General features: G+C 38.7%; 1 protein-coding gene across 5 annotated transcripts in view; it reads left to right on the top strand.

The window, feature by feature from the left end:
• Nucleotides 1-1,426: 1,426 nt before the first annotated feature.
• GUCY1A1 (guanylate cyclase 1 soluble subunit alpha 1) overlaps nt 1,427-18,460 on the top strand; it is a 56,665-nt gene continuing 39,631 nt past the window's right edge. The window contains exons 1-3 of one of the 5 annotated variants that reach the window (XM_023592630.3): nt 1,534-1,687; nt 2,064-2,137; nt 11,341-11,477. The gene's annotated coding sequence lies outside the window, so the exon portion shown is untranslated. Of the gene's footprint in view, nt 1,767-1,813; nt 1,967-2,063; nt 2,138-2,733; nt 3,063-11,340; nt 11,478-18,460 lie in introns of those variants that run through there. The other 4 variants (XM_004471648.4, XM_071214372.1, XM_071214373.1 and 1 more) reach the window with 4 other exon arrangements.

Genomic DNA, 18,460 nt, shown 5'->3' with positions numbered 1-18,460 from the left:
GGAAGATGATGAAACAGTTATTTGTTTATCCACTCGGCTCTTTTACTGAATGCCTATTGTGAACCCTGTTCCCTGCTTAGGTTGCAAAGGGCGTGCGTAACATCAAAGAGCTCACAGTTTTTCTTCAGGACATAGCAAACATAAAGATAAGAGGATCTCCTTCATAACCACCTTTTGCTGGTTTCCAGTCACCCTTATCCCTAGACTGGTTGCTTTTTTTCTCACAAAGGATGGGAGAAAGGGATGAAGACAAAACTTCCTCTAACCAATAGTCAACCTCTGGTAAAACTGAGTACCTTCCTTGGCAGCAGTTTCTGGGTTTAAGACAGTATTTATCAAGGAATTTGGTGTACTGTGGAGTTTGAGGATGGTAAAGGCAGATATGAATAGGTTAAGCATGTTATGTTCCAGAAAAAAATGGGAAATTGACAAAAGTAATGGCAATGAGGGTAATACAAAACACAAAATTTAGCATGACCCTCTTTCAATTACATGTTACTGTGGGTTTTTTGTATTTTTTTATTTTTCTTTCTAGGTTTCAAGTTCTAACTACTCTGAGGACAAATTCCCTGCTGACCTATGACAGTATCACGGGTTGGAAGTAGAGGAAGAGAAGTTTTCAGAGATGGCAGAAGAACAGAAACCCAAAACCAAAAAATGCAAACACAGCTCTGAACCTTTAATTTATACTAATACCTCTTGTTTGTGTGGCTACTTGAATTTCTATTGTTCTTTCTGGATGTTTCTGGCTTAAAGACCTTTTTATTTTCTCTCCGACTACATTTCCCCATTATAGGCAAGGTGAGGAAGATTTCTCAAATATGATGAGTCTAACATGGGACTAGATTAAATGGGTTTTGGGAGAATATATATGGGATGGAGGAAATCGTAGACAATTTGTCTTAACGTTCCTACGTTTGAAGAAGGATCACAGAATGATCAAGATTAATTGTGAATTCACAATTAAATGGCATAAGATTTTTTTAAAAATCAGAAAGGCAACTCAAAAACATTAATTTCAGAATTTATTTCTCTGTGCTGAAAAAAAATATGTAAGAACAAATAGAACTAAGTATACTCAACCAAGCAACCAGTAGAAATCAGAATCTTACTCAAAAGCTGTAAATGCCCTGCAGCCATGGAAATGCATCAGCAAAGGAGTCCATTGTCTTCAAACCTGAGACCCAGGACAAGAAAACCACCTATACAGTTATCAACTATCGACTTCTCAGCAGAAATGTTGGTGTTTTTAACTAAGGCAAGCAAGTCAGAAATTACATTTTTTTAAAAAAATCATTGCAAAGTGAATGAGACATGTTTTGTTTTGTATTGTTTTTAAATTGGGCCACATTTTCCTCAGGTCCCTTCCCTCTTTCTTCTTTGCTTCTCTTGCCCCCATCGCCTAACTCTACTGCCTCCTCACAGTAGGTTCTGGGATGGCGATTGGGCGGTTTGAGAGGCCTGGACTCAGTTCCCCTGTCCTAGTCTGGACATAGTGGGTGGGACTCAGCGCAGAGCCGGGTTTCCACCAGCAGGTTTCCGCCTGGTAATCCTACCCTTTGCCTGCATTCGGCCGGAGGCAAAAAGCAGCAAGCATCCGGTAGAGCAGCCTCAGGCTCCCGACACCTGTGGGAAAGCGAGAGCCACAAGCTGCCAAGGGACCCCGGCCCGGTGTGACCTCAGGATGGTCCGTTTTGGCAGCTACTTTCTTTTTCAGTCTTTCAGTGCAGGGAAGCGGAGGGGTTCTAAAAAGAAGTCGAAGTAGGGTAAGGAACTGCAAGGGTTCCTTTGGGGTCATCAAAAAGAGATACCAGGAGATACAGGGGAGAGATAAAGGAGAGAACTGCTGGAATCTTTCGGAGAATCACCGGGAATCTGGTTTCCGTGGACAGGTCGCGTAGCTCCCAGCCTGTTGAGCAAGTAGACCCGGGAGAGAGCAAGCGTGATCGCCACGGCCGCGTGTGCGGTGGGTGCTCTCGCGCGGGGCAGACAGGTGCAACTGCAGGGTCCCCTTTCCCACCCACCTTCCCGCCCCTGAAGCCGTTCTCTTTCTGTGTTGGCAGTGCGGATTCGCGAGGCGCGCCCTGGAGCTGCTGGAGATTGGGAAACGCAGCCGTGAAGTCTGGGAAGCCATCGAGTAAGTGGTCGCTGCGTTCCCACACGGGTCCGGACGCCAGCTTGGGATCTAGGGTGTCTGGAGGGGCGGCTCCTCTCCCCGGGGTCCAGGTTTGGGCTAGTCCTCTTTCTTCCCACGAGAAGCTTCCCTCGCGCTCCCAGCTGCCCAGCCCCGAGGGGCCAGAGCCCGGTTCCCACGCTGGAAAGAAGCGAGAGAGCAAAGGAGAAGGCGCCAGGGGGCCCGGCTCAGGGCCCCGGGGACCTGCGGCGCCCGAGGGAGGAGGACCCCGGCTGCGCCGCGCTGGCGGCTGCGGAGCGGGGCCGTGAGAATGTTGGTGGCGCGGGCGCGCCGGAGCTGCACTTCTCTCACCGCCTGGGCGCAGCCCCGCGCAGCCCCGCGCAGCCCCGCGCAGCCCCGCGCAGCCCCGCGCAGCCCCGCGCAGCCCCGCGCAGCCCCGCGCAGCCCCGCGCAGCCCCGCGCAGCCCCGCGCAGCCCCGCGCAGCGCGCCCTCCAGAGCCGCCGCGGAAGAGGGCTAAGCAGAGTCGCTTGGGCAGCCCCGCGCAGCCCCGCGCAGCCCCGCGCAGCCCCGCGCAGCCCCGCGCAGCCCCGCGCAGCCCCGCGCAGCCCCGCGCAGCCCCGCGCAGCGCGCCCTCCAGAGCCGCCGCGGAAGAGGGCTAAGCAGAGTCGCTTGGGCAGCCCCGCGCAGCCCCGCGCAGCCCCGCGCAGCCCCGCGCAGCCCCGCGCAGCCCCGCGCAGCCCCGCGCAGCCCCGCGCAGCCCCGCGCAGCCCCGCGCAGCCCCGCGCAGCGCGCCCTCCAGAGCCGCCGCGGAAGAGGGCTAAGCAGAGTCGCTTGGGCTTTGGAGGCAAGCGGGGCTTGAGGCCGCGGGTCTGGGCTTCACGAGCCGGCTAAGGTGCGAGCAACTTCACCCTGCGGGCTGCTGCTGGGGTAAGCTGTCCGCTTTTCTCCAGAGGAAGCCACTAACAAAACGCCGAAACAGCCTATGAAAAAGCAGCGAGCAAACTTCCAGTGGGCTGCTCAGGGACTTCACCAAAGAATAAATGTGTTTTAGTTTTAGTGGGTTTTTTCTTTTTTTTCTTTTTTTAAATTACGGCTTAGCAGAGCCTAATTTCGGTTTTCAGTGTGACTGCGGCATTTTGGGAAATGGTGAGCTGGGGCTCGCCACGGTCTGTGCGGGCAGCCCGTAGGTAGGCTGAGCTGCCTTCAGAGTTGATATTCGAGTGAGGGGCTGTGTGGTGATGTGATCATGTGATTTCAGGCTGCGGATTTCGTGAGTTTTTTCTTTTGCTCCCTGGTTTTCCCATGGTTGTTCTTTCATTTTGCACTTGAGAAACAGTACACCAGAAGGTTGTGCGTCTCACTTGTGACAGGTTGCAGGCATCCTGGTTTCTAACACACTGAAATCTTAATTGCTTTTTTATTAGAAAGGGCCAATTTTTAAATTGCGCTTCATTTACAACATGCTAGTAGTGATTTTTCAGGGACAGTCCTCCTGATGATGATTTTATTAAATTACCTATTCACTACAACTAATCCCGGTAGTAACATCTTTCACCCTCTGGTTACATAAAGGTAAGCGTTGAAACAGTGATAGAAGTAGGTATCTTAGTTCTTAGTATGGAAATAATCTGTTGCTTTTCCTGAAATGTTTACATGTTTTTTTCTTCAATGGTCATTTCAGGTTTTGTATTATGAAATGATAACAACAGCAACAACAAAAATGTCTAAAATTCTAATACAACTTTCAATTTGTCAAAAAGTCATACAAACTTTTGTACTCCTTCAGTGGAGATGACTGTGTAGATTTTACTCTTTGTTCGTTTGTTAAATAACCTGGCAGTAGCTCTACTTCAAGGGATCATGAAGCCCTTGAAATTGTATTCAAATCCTTGGGTCACAGCATTTTTAGGGAGGACAGTCTGTGGTCCTCAAATTTCCAAGGGGATCTGTGACTCCAGATAAAAGTAAGAATCACTGAGTTAAAACATGTAAGCTACAATTTATTTTTCTTGTCAAAACAACAGGCCCTCTAAATAAAGTTTGCAGGCATAGAGTATTACGAGCAATCCTAGAATAAATAGTGCCACAATAACTTAAACATTTCAGATAAAATAGAACCATTTGTGTGTTTTTAAATATAAGGCAGGAGACTTAGGACAATGAAGTTTATTTAGGGAGAATCTGTAAGACATAGATGAGCACCTCCTTTCTTCTTATACTGTAAGACCTCTTTGTAGTAGATGACAGAGAAAATAAAATTTAAATAAGTTTTTTCTCTATGGAAATTAATCGAATATAAACTTTGACATAGTGTTTTATAGTGTATGAAATATAAATACCCCTAGAGGCCCTGCTTCTGAATGCCAGGTATGAAATGATATGTCTAAGGTTGTTTTCTATCATTTAGGGAATGTAGAAGGAAATGTAAAGGTGTTTTATTTATGTCTAATAACACCAAAGGAAAAACAAGTGAGGAAAACCTCACAATAATGCCTAGTACTTACTTCTCTTATAAATAAGACTTATTAAGTGTTAAATCATCCTTGTTTTAGGGCATTATTTAGAAACACTGTTTGTACTACACTACAGACTTAAGGACTGATAAAATTAATATTGTTATTTCAGTTATGAATATGTCAATAAAATATTTTCCCAACTAAATGACAATTTTACAATAGACATTTTCTAACAAAAGATTTTTAAAAACCTTTTAAATCTTTAGCTAACATTATTTTTTATTAATATATTAAGGCATGTACAACCCTGAATTTTGTCAGAAAATGTACAAGAGAAAGTTAATCCTGTACCTGCTTCTGTAGGTTGTAGTTGGAAATGATTAACATGAATGTTGGGGACGAGGAGTATTGATTTTTTACAAGTTAGTTTAAAATAACTTGATATGCACCCAAAAATCTCTAATCTTTTTTCAGGAATAGATAAAAATCAGATTAGCCTTAAGAATGAATCTTCAGGTAATCCAAAATCAGAAGACAAAACAGTATTTGTATATGCTAGCCAAAATGTATGTTGTGATGAGGGGAAAAAAATTAGAGGAAAGTGATTTTTCAGAGTGACTTTCTATGTGTCAGAATCATCAGGAAGTTTCTTAGCTTTTCTTTTATTTGCTAAGATACATAGTTTTATGGCACTAATTTTTATACCACTTAATTAGAAATATTTACGCAAGCAACTTTTCTTATGCATTACTTTTTACTACTTTTCTGGACATTTGTAAAAACAAAAACACATCTTTTTTTCTTTCCAAAATACTATTAATTTAAATGGTTTGGTCTTTAGGCTATGTGTACTTATTCAACAATAATTTATCTTAATAGTTTTTGTTTTTCTCTACCTTGATATGAGAAGAGTGTTTGGCAATTTTTAATTCTTTAAGAGAACCAATTTAATTGCCTATAGACAAGCTGATTTACTTGTGATTAAATGCCTTGGCCATCCTAAATCATATCTGCTTATATTTCTTTCAGAACAGTTTGAAATATCTTACCTATCAAATACTCAAATCTGCCTCAGGGTGTTTATTGTTGACTTCAAAGCGCTTATACATAATAGGTATCTATTAAGCTTAGTTTTGTTGTCTTTGTGATTATTGAAGTAAGTTTAAAACCTGTTCCTTTGATGCTATAGGTTGTTCTATTGGACAATAAAAATTAAAGCACACTTTTTCTGTTTTGTAATGACCCTATATGGCGTAATTGGTTTTGGTTAGATGGAGATGCTTCTGTGCCCTTCTCTCATATAACTTGTAGCCTATTCAGAACTGCTTGTAAACTCTTCTTTTCACCGTCCTGATTACTTGTCTCCCGTCTAAATTTACATCTTTCCCTGATACTACTCTCTATTCTTTGCCAGTGCTAATACTTTCTGAGCATTCCACCTTCCTTGAGGATATAGACCCATTGAAGGTTTACTTTCCACACTATGATCTGCCATCATTGTCCAGAACCTCATTTGATGTCTACACATTTGGCTTTCACAGGACCTTAACCTGCTCTGCTTCCCTGTGCAAAGCCACTAGCACCTGGGTATTCTAATTGCTCAAACTGAAAAATGTGAGAATATAATATTCTTTTTCTGACCACAATCTCCTATCCTTCCAATACTTTTTATTCATGTACTACTCATTACTGAGCAACTCTCTGTCCCATTAGTGTTCCTTGGCTGCATGCCTGGACTTTTTTGTTTGTTTGTTTTTACATGTTTTACTCTCTTAACACTTCTGTCTTGGACAGCAATTTCAACTCTACTATGACTTTCAAATCTCTTGCTACTTGACCTACCACAATATCTGCCTTCCCAAGTTTTGCTTTCCCTTTTATCTCTGCTTTGCCTTCCTTGCTGTAGAATGTAGCTGGACAGTGATAGAACTATTCTTTGGTCATCACTGTAATTGGTCATTCACTGTAACATCAGCTTAAATAATTAATGTGCAGGGAAATCCTTTATTCTTCCTTGTTGAGCTCTTTATCAGTTTCAACATAGTAGATGTTCTAGATTTTTCCTATTCTCCAGTTCCTCCAAATCCCCCCACACCAATATACATGCACACTCTTTTTATTCTTAGCAAATGATCGTGTCTCCTAATTCAGAGTATATTAAGGCCAATTTAGGCGTAAAGCAGGTGTTTCTTTATTTCACCTGTTCTGAGCATACAAATCCTTTTCTTATATTGTACAATAATATTCTTTCTGTAATATCCATATCCTTATTTTACCTCTTAGATTATTTTTACAAAATGCTTTTACATATAACAACTCTTACCTGTGTCTAAGATAATATTTAGCTCCTTCAGTCCATGCTTTTTATGGCATGGTTTGAGATTCTTATCACCATTTATTCTTCCTCTGGGTACATTCATTTTTACTTAAAGTATTGTCTCCAGGCCTGAATATAGAGAAGTAGTCCATTATCGTTAGATATAGCGGGTTATCTCCTTTGGATATCTTGTAGTAAAGCAACCTAAAAATTAGTCTGCCTTTTTCTTTTTTTGTATCCTTATTATGTAACTTAACTACTGCATGGTCTTCTGAAAATATACTTCTTCCCAATTATGTGTTTGGCCACTAGATTTTAGATGTAAAAATACTTACTACAATTGAATTATCTGTACCTTTAGCTAGCCTGTTCTTCCTCAAGGTCAAGTTCTTTTGGGAGTCTGATTTAAACTACAGATTAGCCATTCTTTACAAGTTAGGGGCATTAAGAGATTTTGTTGGTATATCTTTACTACCTGCAACAAAATAACTGGGAAAAAAACCATTATGCTAAATGAAACTAGACACAAAGTACTACATATTGTATGATTCCATTTATATAAAATGTAAGTATAAGTCAATATATAAAGATGAAATTGGGTTAGTGGTTATGTAGGGCTGGGAAAGGAATGCTAAGGGGTTGGAGTTTTTATTTTTGAAGTAATGAAATTGTTCTAAAATTGTTTGTGGTAATGAATGCACAACATTGCAATTATAGTAAAAGCCTTTGATTATACTCTTCAGATAGATTGTATGGTATGTGAATATATATCAATAAAACTGCTTAATAAATATATAAATAATTGTGCAAGAATACCTAGAAGTAGCATCTATGTATAGCAACGAAACAGAGAGATTGAGAGGTGAAGAATTTTTGTTGTATGTTTGTGTTTTTGTTTGTTTATTATCACTATTACTGTTGAAATAATTAAAATGCTCTGATAATGATTGAAGTGATGAATGCACAGCTATGTGATTATACCAAATACCGTTGTTTGTACACTTTGGATGAACTGTATGCTTTATTAGTAGGTATCAATAAAATTGACTTATTTTAAAAAATGACTGTGAAATGCTGAACAGAAAAGACACATGATATGACCCTAAAGACCTTCCTTTGTTAGTCCATGAATTAGCACTCTTCACAAGGCTCTTCAACTAGTTGTATAGTCGTATATCTGTCTTCTCTTGAAGCTTCTTTTCCTGTCCGTGGCCCAAAACCATACATTGAGAAACTTGACTAAGTTCTTTGTGAGGTGCATTTCCACTTTCTGTAAATTAGCTATCAAGTAATCCTATTAAAATCAAAATAAAATTAGGCTGGTTTAGTTTGTAATCATTTGTTTCATGGGATCTCACACTGGCTTGTAGATAGCAGCACTTTGCATTTTGAGAGATTTTATGAATCTCTTTGAAATAGTGTATGGAATTACTGTCAAGCTCTCTAGGCTAGAGTTTCTAGAATCTTCCTTCTTTATTTTGAAAATTAGGACAATGGTTGCATTCCTTGTTCTCTATCAAATCTTCATCAGAATTTTAAAAGATTATTTTAAAAATTCCCCTATCTCATCTATGCATTTTTCCAGTATTTTGTAGTGTAATTTTCTCCAAATTAATGAATTTAAACTCATTTAGGATATTTGATATCCTATATTTTGGGCTTTAAATTTGTTATTTTAATTTTTCTCTAGTCTTGCAAGTTTAAATATTATTTTCTTGAGGAAAGATGATAAGGCAAACAAAAATAAAGTAGTTCTGTCCTCCCTCTGTCATGTAGTAACATACAAAATTCTTCATCCCCAGTAGCCAGTGTAATCTTCCAATAACTAATAAAAATGTCATTATCACTACTATCAGGGGCTTCTATGTTTAATTGATTTTTGAAAGTTTCAACTTACTTTTTGCCTTAAGATTTTGTGGCATTCCTCTCACAGGTTCATAAAAAGTTCCACTATTTTGTTCTTCTCTCAAAAAAGCTTGTTATGGATTATGCTTCTGCTTGAGGGAGATGCAAGCAAATTTTATGATATAGTCCCTGACCTCAAGGAATTTAAAATCTGGATGTGGGTGATAAAACCTATAAATAGTTTCATAATTTTATACACCAGAGATCAAAAAATGAGCTTAGTACTGCTTTAATTGGTTCTAAAGAACTCAAGAGAAGGGAGAGAGTTCCGTACATTGGATCTCCTGAGAAAGGCTTTCAGGAAAATAACTAAGACCTATTTGAGATTTCAATACAAGGCCAGGATGTTGCACTTTGAAGGGCCTGCAGGATTTAAATATTCAGAATAATGGGAAGAACATTCTAGGCAGAGGAAGGGAAACAGTGCACTGCAGGAAGCAGGAACAGATCTGAGTAAGGATATGCATTTGGTTGTGTGGTTGTGTGTGTGTAAGGGATGCAGACATAGAAAGCACACCACCAAGTCTTAAGCTCTTTCCTGTCTGGGGAGTATTTCTATTCCTAGCTCCTTTTCTGTTCTTTTTTTTTTTTTTTTTTTTAAGATTTATTTATTTCATTTCCCCCCTTCCCCTCCTTCTACCCTGTTGTTTTTGCTGTCTGTGTTGTCTTCTCATTTTTTCTCCTCTAGGGTTCACAAGGATTTGATCCTGGAGACCTCTGATGGGGAGAGAGTTTCCCGGTCAATTGAGCCTCCTCAGTTCTTGGTTTCTGCTGCACTTCACCTTGACTCTCCCCTTGTCTTTCTTTTGATGTGTCAGCATTTTGCTGTGTGACTCACTTGAGTGGAGCACTGGCTCACTACGTGGGCACTCATGCAGGCACTCGAACAGGCACTGGCTCACCACGTGAGCACTCGTGCGGGCACTGGCTTGACACATAGGCATGCTTTCTCTACTTCTTTTTCACCAGGAGGCCCCAGGGATGGAACCCGGGTTCTCCCATATGGTAGGCGGAACCTCTATCACTTGAACCACATCTGCTTCTCCCTATTTCCTTTTCTTGATTTCCCTTTCTCTTTGCTTTCTCTTTGAGAAGTCCACTCCTATTCATCTTTTCTATCTCAAATTATACCCAACTTCTTGGAAACTTTCCCTGATTTTCCAGTCTGAATTGCTACCTTATCTAGTCTGGCCGCAACACCCTGAACTTCCTCTATCATATTATTATACCATGTTTGAATTGCTAATCCTATGGTCTGTTTTCTCTAGTAGACTGATATTGTGTAGGAGGAGGTACCTATCAATTGCCTCCATTCAATTCACAGCCGCTTAATAAGAATGTTTTTTAGATCATAAGCACTCATTAAAAATGTTATTATGACATGAGCTTGCTTGCAGTAAAGAAGCTATGTTGGGGAATATTTGTAAATCAGGTTTAAGGTTAAAAGTTGTTAGATTGCAACAGTACCAGATTGTGAGGCTGCTACTTTGCTTCATTACATAATGTGGAACCATTTTATGGTTTTTGAGTTTTGGGAAAGAAGTGTGGCATACTCATAACTTATAATTAAGCCTTCTAAATCAAATCAAACTCTTCAAAGATATATATTTCTAGCCTTAGCTAGGAAATCCAAGGCTGCCTTACCTTGGATCAGTTGTTTCCATCCTAAGGCTTGGAAACCTTATAACTTTAATCTTGTATGATTTTACTAGAGAGATTTTGATTATTTTACTAGTCCAATTCTATGTAGGCACTGAAATTCTTAGCTCCTTATAGTTTTCTATTTTCAATCATTTTTCAGCTTCAGATACATAGTTAAATGATCTATAGTTTACATTATTAAATTAATAAGACATAGGAAAGAACCAATATTCCATTAATGTAATATGAACTTTTTAAGTTGTGTATTTGTGAGCATAACACTCAATCAGGATAACACCATGTGTGAAGTATTTAGTAGATTATAAATGTACCGTATTTGTAATATCAAGATTTAAAACAAGATAGTCTTACAATGGATTAGCACTTTATATCTGTAAGTGGGATTAGGAATAGGCAATTTTCTCAGTGAGAACTCATTGGGTAAGATTCCATGGAACTAAAATATTTGCAGTCACTAATTATAAGTAACATTCCTCTTTGTCCACCTCTACTCTAAATAATTTAATATGCCACAGCATTTATTTCTGGTTCTTTTCTGTGGTGACTGAGTCAGATTTTTAGGTTCTTGTTATATCTTTTAACACTAAAAAACTTCAGCGCTGGGATGTAAGAGAGCTGTGATAATTCTTGATAAATTTTAAGTTGTGTAGGAATCGTGCTGTGTCCATAACTTTAGTTGATAGAAAATTATCCTAACTAAGGTTGCTGCCCCTCTTCTCTTGTTCCCCATCCGTTTGAGGCTAGAGGTTCGTCTTGACTTAAATGGGGTTACCACTTGTAGCTCAACTGCTGGCTTGGCCAAGAGCCAGGAGGTCATACATGAGAAATATCACAAGGCGACACCACAAAAGTTTCTCTCCCACAGGTCCTGCTGTCATAGAGCCTGAAACGTCTTTGGGTTCACTCAGTCCTTTGAAGACCAAAGGGAGGAATAGAAAAGAATGCCCTGAAAACAGATGCTTATTAATTCAAAGTTTTGTTCCATATTACTTTTTTTCCAAGGTGGGTGTACTTTGGACATTTTCCCTCACCTCAATGTTGATTATCTAATTGAACCAAAGTAAAGTCAATGTAGTTATTTTTATTTTAACATTAGTAGAAATTAGTAGCTGCATGTTGTCACAGTCTATTTCATACATAGCAAAGTGGTGCTTGGCTATGATTCTTTATATTAACTGCCTGTGATAATTAATCATTGGTCATTGAATATGAGTGTCAAAAACTTATGCTGCATTGGGAGCAGCTGTAGGTCAAGTGTTTGAGAGCCTGCTTCCCATGTATGAGGTCCTGAGTTCAATACCTGGTGCCTCCTAAAACAAACAAACAAAAACTTATGCTGCATATCATAAGTTAAAACCATTTTAAGTTGTGTAGGAATTATGCAGTGTCCATAACTCCAAGTAAGTAATCCTACAGCCATACTTTATTGCCTGCAGCATGATTTCTCAATTGTTCTTATTGAACCCTATGTTAGTCATACTGTTCACCTGAATTTTCTCATCAAGCTTTGTTTTTGTTTTCATATCTTTGTCTTTTGCACATATTGTTCTCACTTCCTGAAATGCATTTCCTTGTTTCACTGCATTGCTATGTCCTATTTATCCTACAAGACTCAGTTTCAATGTCACTTTTCCAAGGAAGAATTTCTATGTGAGCATTAGATGCAGCTGTTTTCTGTAACAAGGACAACCTGTAAATGATAATTACACTGACCTGTATTTGTGTGTTTTATTCTACCTCCCACCCCAAATCCCTACCTGGAACACTCCATAAAGGGTCTAGTGTTCACTTGATTTTGTCCATTTGTGTTTTTACTCCTGTAATTCCATCCCTTAGAACATAGCAATCAGTGCTTGTCTTGGTTTGGTGAAGATTGCCAATGAAAAATACCAGAAATGGGTTGGCTTTTGTAAAGGGAATTTATTAGTTTAAACGCTTACAATTCTGACGCTGTGAAAATGTCCATAGGTCATCTACTGGCGATCCTGTTCTCCTGCCACGTGGCAAGGCACAATGGTGACTGGTCTCTGCCTCTCCCTCCAGGCTCACTTTCTACCTGAGCTCATTACCACATGCCTGATGGCCCACAAATGGCAACTCGGCTGGTTTCTGGAGCTCAGCTGTGGGCAATCAGGCTATGGCTAGTTTCTCCCCTCTCCTCCAGGTCTCATCTCTTTTAGCCTCCTGGAGATCTCTTTTTGTGCCTCTGTGCTCTGCTGATTCCAACCTCTTGGGGTTTCTGTTTCTGCCACTTTTCTCTGTGTGCCTCTACTTTCAGTACTCCCTTTTTAAAGGACTTCAGCAAGGTGACTGAGAACCATGCTGGGTTATGCCTCACTGAAGCAATACAATCAAGGCTCCCAACTGAATCCAATCCAACCAAAGTGTTCCCTTACAAACAGAAATGGACCAATTTAAGAACATAATTTTCTGGGGTCTACAAAAGACTCAAACCAACACAGTGCTTAATATTTTGGGGATATATGAATTATTGAATGAATGAATGTTAGAATGATTAAGTTCAGAAATTCAGGGAGACAGAAATATTAAAGAGTCTAAGGGAGAACAAGTAGAGTAATTACCAAAGAAATGTCCTGAAGACTGCATGTTGAAATGGAGTCCAGAGCAGAATATAAACTGTAAGAGGAAAGAAACTACTGTTTCTTCCAATACTGGAGAAAATGTGGCTGTGGTAGATGGAGTTTTAGGGTGATGTTTAGGTCAAGGCCTTAAGAGAACTAAGTGCTATTACCCAACTACTTGGTGATATATTTAGAGTATATAATCTGTAAGCAGTAACTATATTTCACAAAAGATCCCACCATCATTTTATGAACTTTTCAAACAAAAAAAGTTTTTTTAAAACATTGAACAAATTTAGATAATTTTGATTGATATGAAAAATATCCAGTCACACACTGATATGTTGTTGGAAAAGGAAGGAGTAGTTTAATGGTCTTTTCAGATAATTATAGATATTCTTTGGTATAACATCAAATTCAACAAGTGCTAATTTCTTAAAGGTTAATTTCAATGTGGGATCTAAAACCATTAAAATCTATTATTCTATTTTGTACTTTGATGGATCATTTGGTCAGGCATGATTTTGTAACATCATGATGAGGTAGTATTATGGTAATTGAGAATGTATTGGCTCACTGAGTTTTCCCTATATTTCATATGTTGACACATTTTATTATATAATATTTTTAAAATTACATTCATTAATATCACCACTTATTTCATTTACAATTTTTTTAAGTATTGGGATGCTGTCAAGCGCCCCATGGAAGATCTAGATGGTGCAGCTGTGGGTTGAGAAAGCAAGTCTTTTGGTCACTCTTTTTAAGCCAAAAGTCCACCCTTAAATGTAAGACAAATATAAATAAAATGTCATTTAATTTAGAATAAGCATTGTTATATTCTAAAATAACAATTTGAGTGGAATTTTAAAATTTAGAAGAGTTAAAATTTAGTGCTGCAAAACAGAACAAGATGTACTTACTTTTATGTTTTAATGACATTCAACAATAGTGATATTTCAGAAATTATAGCTAGTATAGCTGACAAAAGCTAGTAAGCGCCTAATAGATGTTCACATCCTCACATTACATAGCTTCTGGAATGTTGCCGTGTATACTTGTGGGTGAACTAGAGTGAAAAAGATAAGTAAAACCTTAGTATTGTTATAAAAATAGTTTTGACCTTGCAGATGCCCTGAAAGGGTCTCAGGGCATCCCCAAGAGTTTGCAGTACACCCTTTGAGAGCCACTGCTTTAGGTCAGCCATGCCTAGAGCAAGGTAACATAAAACATAATTTTTTGTCTAAGTCCAGATAGTAATAGTTAACATTTATTCAACACTTGCTATGTTCTAAGTACTGTTAAAACTATATTACCGGGGAAACGGACTTTGGCCCAGTGGTTAGGGCGTCCGTCTACCATATGGGAGGTCCGCGGTTCAAACCCCGGGCCTCCTTGACCCGTGTGGAGCTGGCCATGCGCAGCGCTGATGCGCGCAAGGAGTGCCCTGCCACGCAGGGGTGTCCCCCACGTAGGGGAGCTCCACGCGCAAGGAGTGCGCCCGTGAGGAGAGCCGCCCAGCGTGAAAAGAAAGAGCAGCCTGCCCAGGAATGGCGCCGCCCACACTTCCCGTGCCGCTGACGACAACAGAAGCGGACAAAGAAACAAGACGCAGCAAATAGACACCAAGAACAGACAACCAGGGGAGGGGGGGGAATTAAATAAATAAATAAATCTTTAAAAAAAAGACAAACTATATTACCTTCATCAAACCTATTGAGAAATATAATTTTCTTACCACTATTTTACAGATGAGTTAATGGGGGCACAGAGTAGGTAAGTGACTTGCCTAAATGTCCTACATTGAATTAACAGTGAAACCCTTATTTGTTCCCAGGCAGAATTCATCCTCCTAATTACTGTGCTCTACCACCTTGCTGCCAACATACAAGCCTTTCTAATGGTTTGTAAATGAGCCAACTTCATATATTATATAAACCATGCATTTGTTTATACCATTGTCAAATTAGAGTAGATTCCATTGCATGTGACTTTTAAGAGTTAAGTTTCAGGGGACTGTGAACTTCCAAATAAAACACACGAAACAAGAAAAAATAATGCATTTGAAAGAAATTTGACAGAAATTCAGTTAAATTTTTAAAAATCTTTAAATTTTTCCTGTATAACATTGTTATAGTTGTAATGTTTAGGAAACATGTCTTTATTTCTTATTATTCCTTGCAGAATATTTTGTTGGATATAGAATTTGACATACACAGGTTTCATTTCATTTTTTATTTATCCTTAAGTTTGCAGTTCCATTATCTGCTGTTTTATATTGTTTAGATGAGAAGAAAGTAAAAATTCTAATCATTTTTTAACTTTTCATTATGTACTTTTTTCTCATTTTTTTCCTCTGATCTTTGAATTTACAAAGTTTGACTACAATATGCATAGATGAGATTTTCTTTGGGTTTATCCTGCTTAGGGTTTGCATCTTGTGTCTTTGAGGTGATGCTGTTATAAATATGGAAGATTCTTAAGCATTTTTTCTTCAAATATTTCTTCTGCTCCTGTTCCCACTCTTTTCTTCTTTTTTTTTTTCTTGGACTCCAAAAACATACATTGATATTGTTCTGTAGATTTCAGTTGTTCCCATATTTTTTAACTTGTTATTTTCTTTGTGTTTCTGTTGTGGTAATTTTTACTTACCTGACTTCAAGTTCAAGATGCTCTCCTCTATTGTTTGCAGCAATAGCTGGGACCTGACTTTGGTATAATGTTGATTAGACGAGGTAAGAGTAAGCATCCTTACCTTGCTACTTATCACAGTGGGAAAATATTTAGTATTTCGTCATTAAGTATGACTTAAACTGTAGGTTTTTCATTGATTCCCTCTGATGGGCTTTTAGAAACTATGACTTGGTACCTTAAGTAATTTGTTCTCATAATTAGGGTTGGAATGACAGAGACTTGTGATTTTCTGCAACCTAACCACATGTGGATGAACCTTCACTTTGACTTTTTCTGAGCTCATTTTGCACACAGTGTAGGGAGTAGTTATATTTACAGAATAGCTACCAATTGACATAAATTAGGAAAAAAATATAATCCCTATCCTCAAAAGCCTTCTTTCCACTTTGCCATCCCTCAATATATTCACTTTGACATAATCTATACACTATAGTATTTCCACACCAAAACTTATTTCCTTTCATTCTCACTTCACTATTCTTACTGAAATTGCTCTCTTAAATGTCATAAACATTTTTCTAATTTAAAAATCAAATAGTATTTTCTAGTTCTTCCTTATTCTCTTTAGAGTCATAACATCTACATCTTTTTTAACATTCCTCCTCTTCTGTATACATTTTCATATTTTTGAGATTGCTGCTTCTCTGAGTCATAAGCCTTCTTCAAGTGTTAAATATGATTATCTTCCAGAATACTAAATATGGCCATATTCTCTTGCTCCAAACCACCCTTTGACATTGAATGGTTTAAATTAAGCTCCTCTTTTCAATGCCTTCCTCATTGTGGAAGACCACAAATTCGTATCTCTAGTTTTCTATATGCTCATTAATTACAGACCCTAAATTTCAAAGGCATCTCTACCTGTCTGCCCGGCTGACATTCAAGATCCATACATACAAAACAAAATTTAACATTCTTTCTTTCAAGCCTCCTACTCCACTTCTGTTACCTCTTTCTATAAATGGTACTGTTATCCTCCTAGGCAGAACCTCAGAGTCATGGTGTTCCCCAGAGCTATTTGGTTGCCATGTCATGGCAACTTTAATTTTAAAATATTTCTAGAACCCATCCTTTCCTGCCCATTCCCATGATTTTTCCCACTCTTTACTTTCATTTAAATTTCTCTCTCTTTCAATGGCATATACTTTTGCCAATGTCTTCATGTCCAAACCCTTGTTATTTTCAAAACTACGCTAAAATTCCGTACACTACAAGAAGTCATCCATGATCTTTGTTTCACTGGCACTGCCTGAAAATAATCTTTTTTCTTAGCTTTGTTAATCCTCTATCTCTATCTTTTCTCTACTTCTATCAAGGGATATGTTTATCCTTTTCAGAAGCTTAATAAATATTGATTGAGTTACAGATGAATTTATTAATAACTCATTTTAAAATTTGTTTCCAAAAAGCAAGACTCCGTTAGGCCCTGATTTAGCCTCATTTTACTTATATTTTATAGTTGTATGTCTGTGTTTTGTCCTGTCTTTTGGCTATAGCCAAAAGCCTAAAATTAAGACATTTTATTAGCATTAATCTTTTAAAAAATTTTTTTAAATTTATTTCTCTCCCCTTCCCCCACCCTGCCCCAGTTGTCTGTTCTCTGTGTCCATTTGCTTCGTGTTCTTCTTTGTCGGCTTCTGCTGTTGTCAGCGGCATGGGAATCTGTGTCTCTTTTTGTTCCATCATCTTGCTGCATCAGCTCTCCATGTGTGCGGCACCATTCCTGGGCAGACGGCACTTTCTTTCGTGCTGGGCAGCTCTCCTTATGGGGTGCACTCCTTGTGCATGGGTCTCCCCTATGCGGGGACACCCCTGCATGGCACGGCACTCCTTACATGCATCAGCACTGTGTGTGGGCCAGCTCCACACAGGTCAAGGAGGCCCGGGGTTTGAACTGCGGACCTCTCATGTGGTAGACAGATGCCCTAACCACTGGGCCAAGTCCGTTTCCCAACATTAATCTTTATTGCCCTTCTAATTATGCATGATGCTATGCTAAGAGCTTCTGATAAAGCAGTTAACTATAGACTGCATGAATGTCATTTTACTTAGCTAATTTCAGAGTGAGGTGGAGACATAGGACGGGATTACATGAGCATTTGTGGCAAGCTTTGTAAACTTCAGTGGATAGTGAGGTTTTACTCTTCAAAAAAAAGAAAACTATAGCTAATAAAAAATATAAAAGGAAATAAATATAGGAATATTTATAAACATATACTTTTCAGGCTGGGGTCATGAATGTATGTGTGCATGTGTGTGCACACACACAAAGGCTCTAAGGGAAATAAATGGAAAAAATAGAGTGAATTTGATAATAAGGAGTTAGGCTATATTTACCCCTTTCATTCTTATACCAGAGTACATGAACTAACAGTTATCTTCTAGTTGTAATATTTTAATTACAACAGAAAAATAGCTTTTTTTCTATAATTAAAATTGTAATCTTTTAATTACAACAGAAAATAAATTTTTTCTTTAATTAAAAATTTATAAATGGTAATGTAATAACTTACTGGAGGTCCAACCTTGAAAAACTGTGATCTGTGTGTGTTGGTTAGATTAAGGATAGAAATATACCTACCTTTCTATTTAGTGGCAAAGACAACAAAACAAGTAAGGATATTTAGAAAATGTGTTTAGAGAATTTAAAAGTTATTAAAGATAGCTTCTTGAGAAAGTGCAACAGGCAAAGAGGAAATCATGAGGAGG

This window comes from Dasypus novemcinctus, chromosome 1 (genome assembly GCF_030445035.2).
Source record: "Dasypus novemcinctus isolate mDasNov1 chromosome 1, mDasNov1.1.hap2, whole genome shotgun sequence".
NCBI classification, from domain to species: Eukaryota; Metazoa; Chordata; class Mammalia; order Cingulata; family Dasypodidae; genus Dasypus; species Dasypus novemcinctus.
The sequence above is the reverse complement of the archived record's forward strand: the minus strand, read 5'-3'. Positions and strand labels throughout refer to the sequence as shown.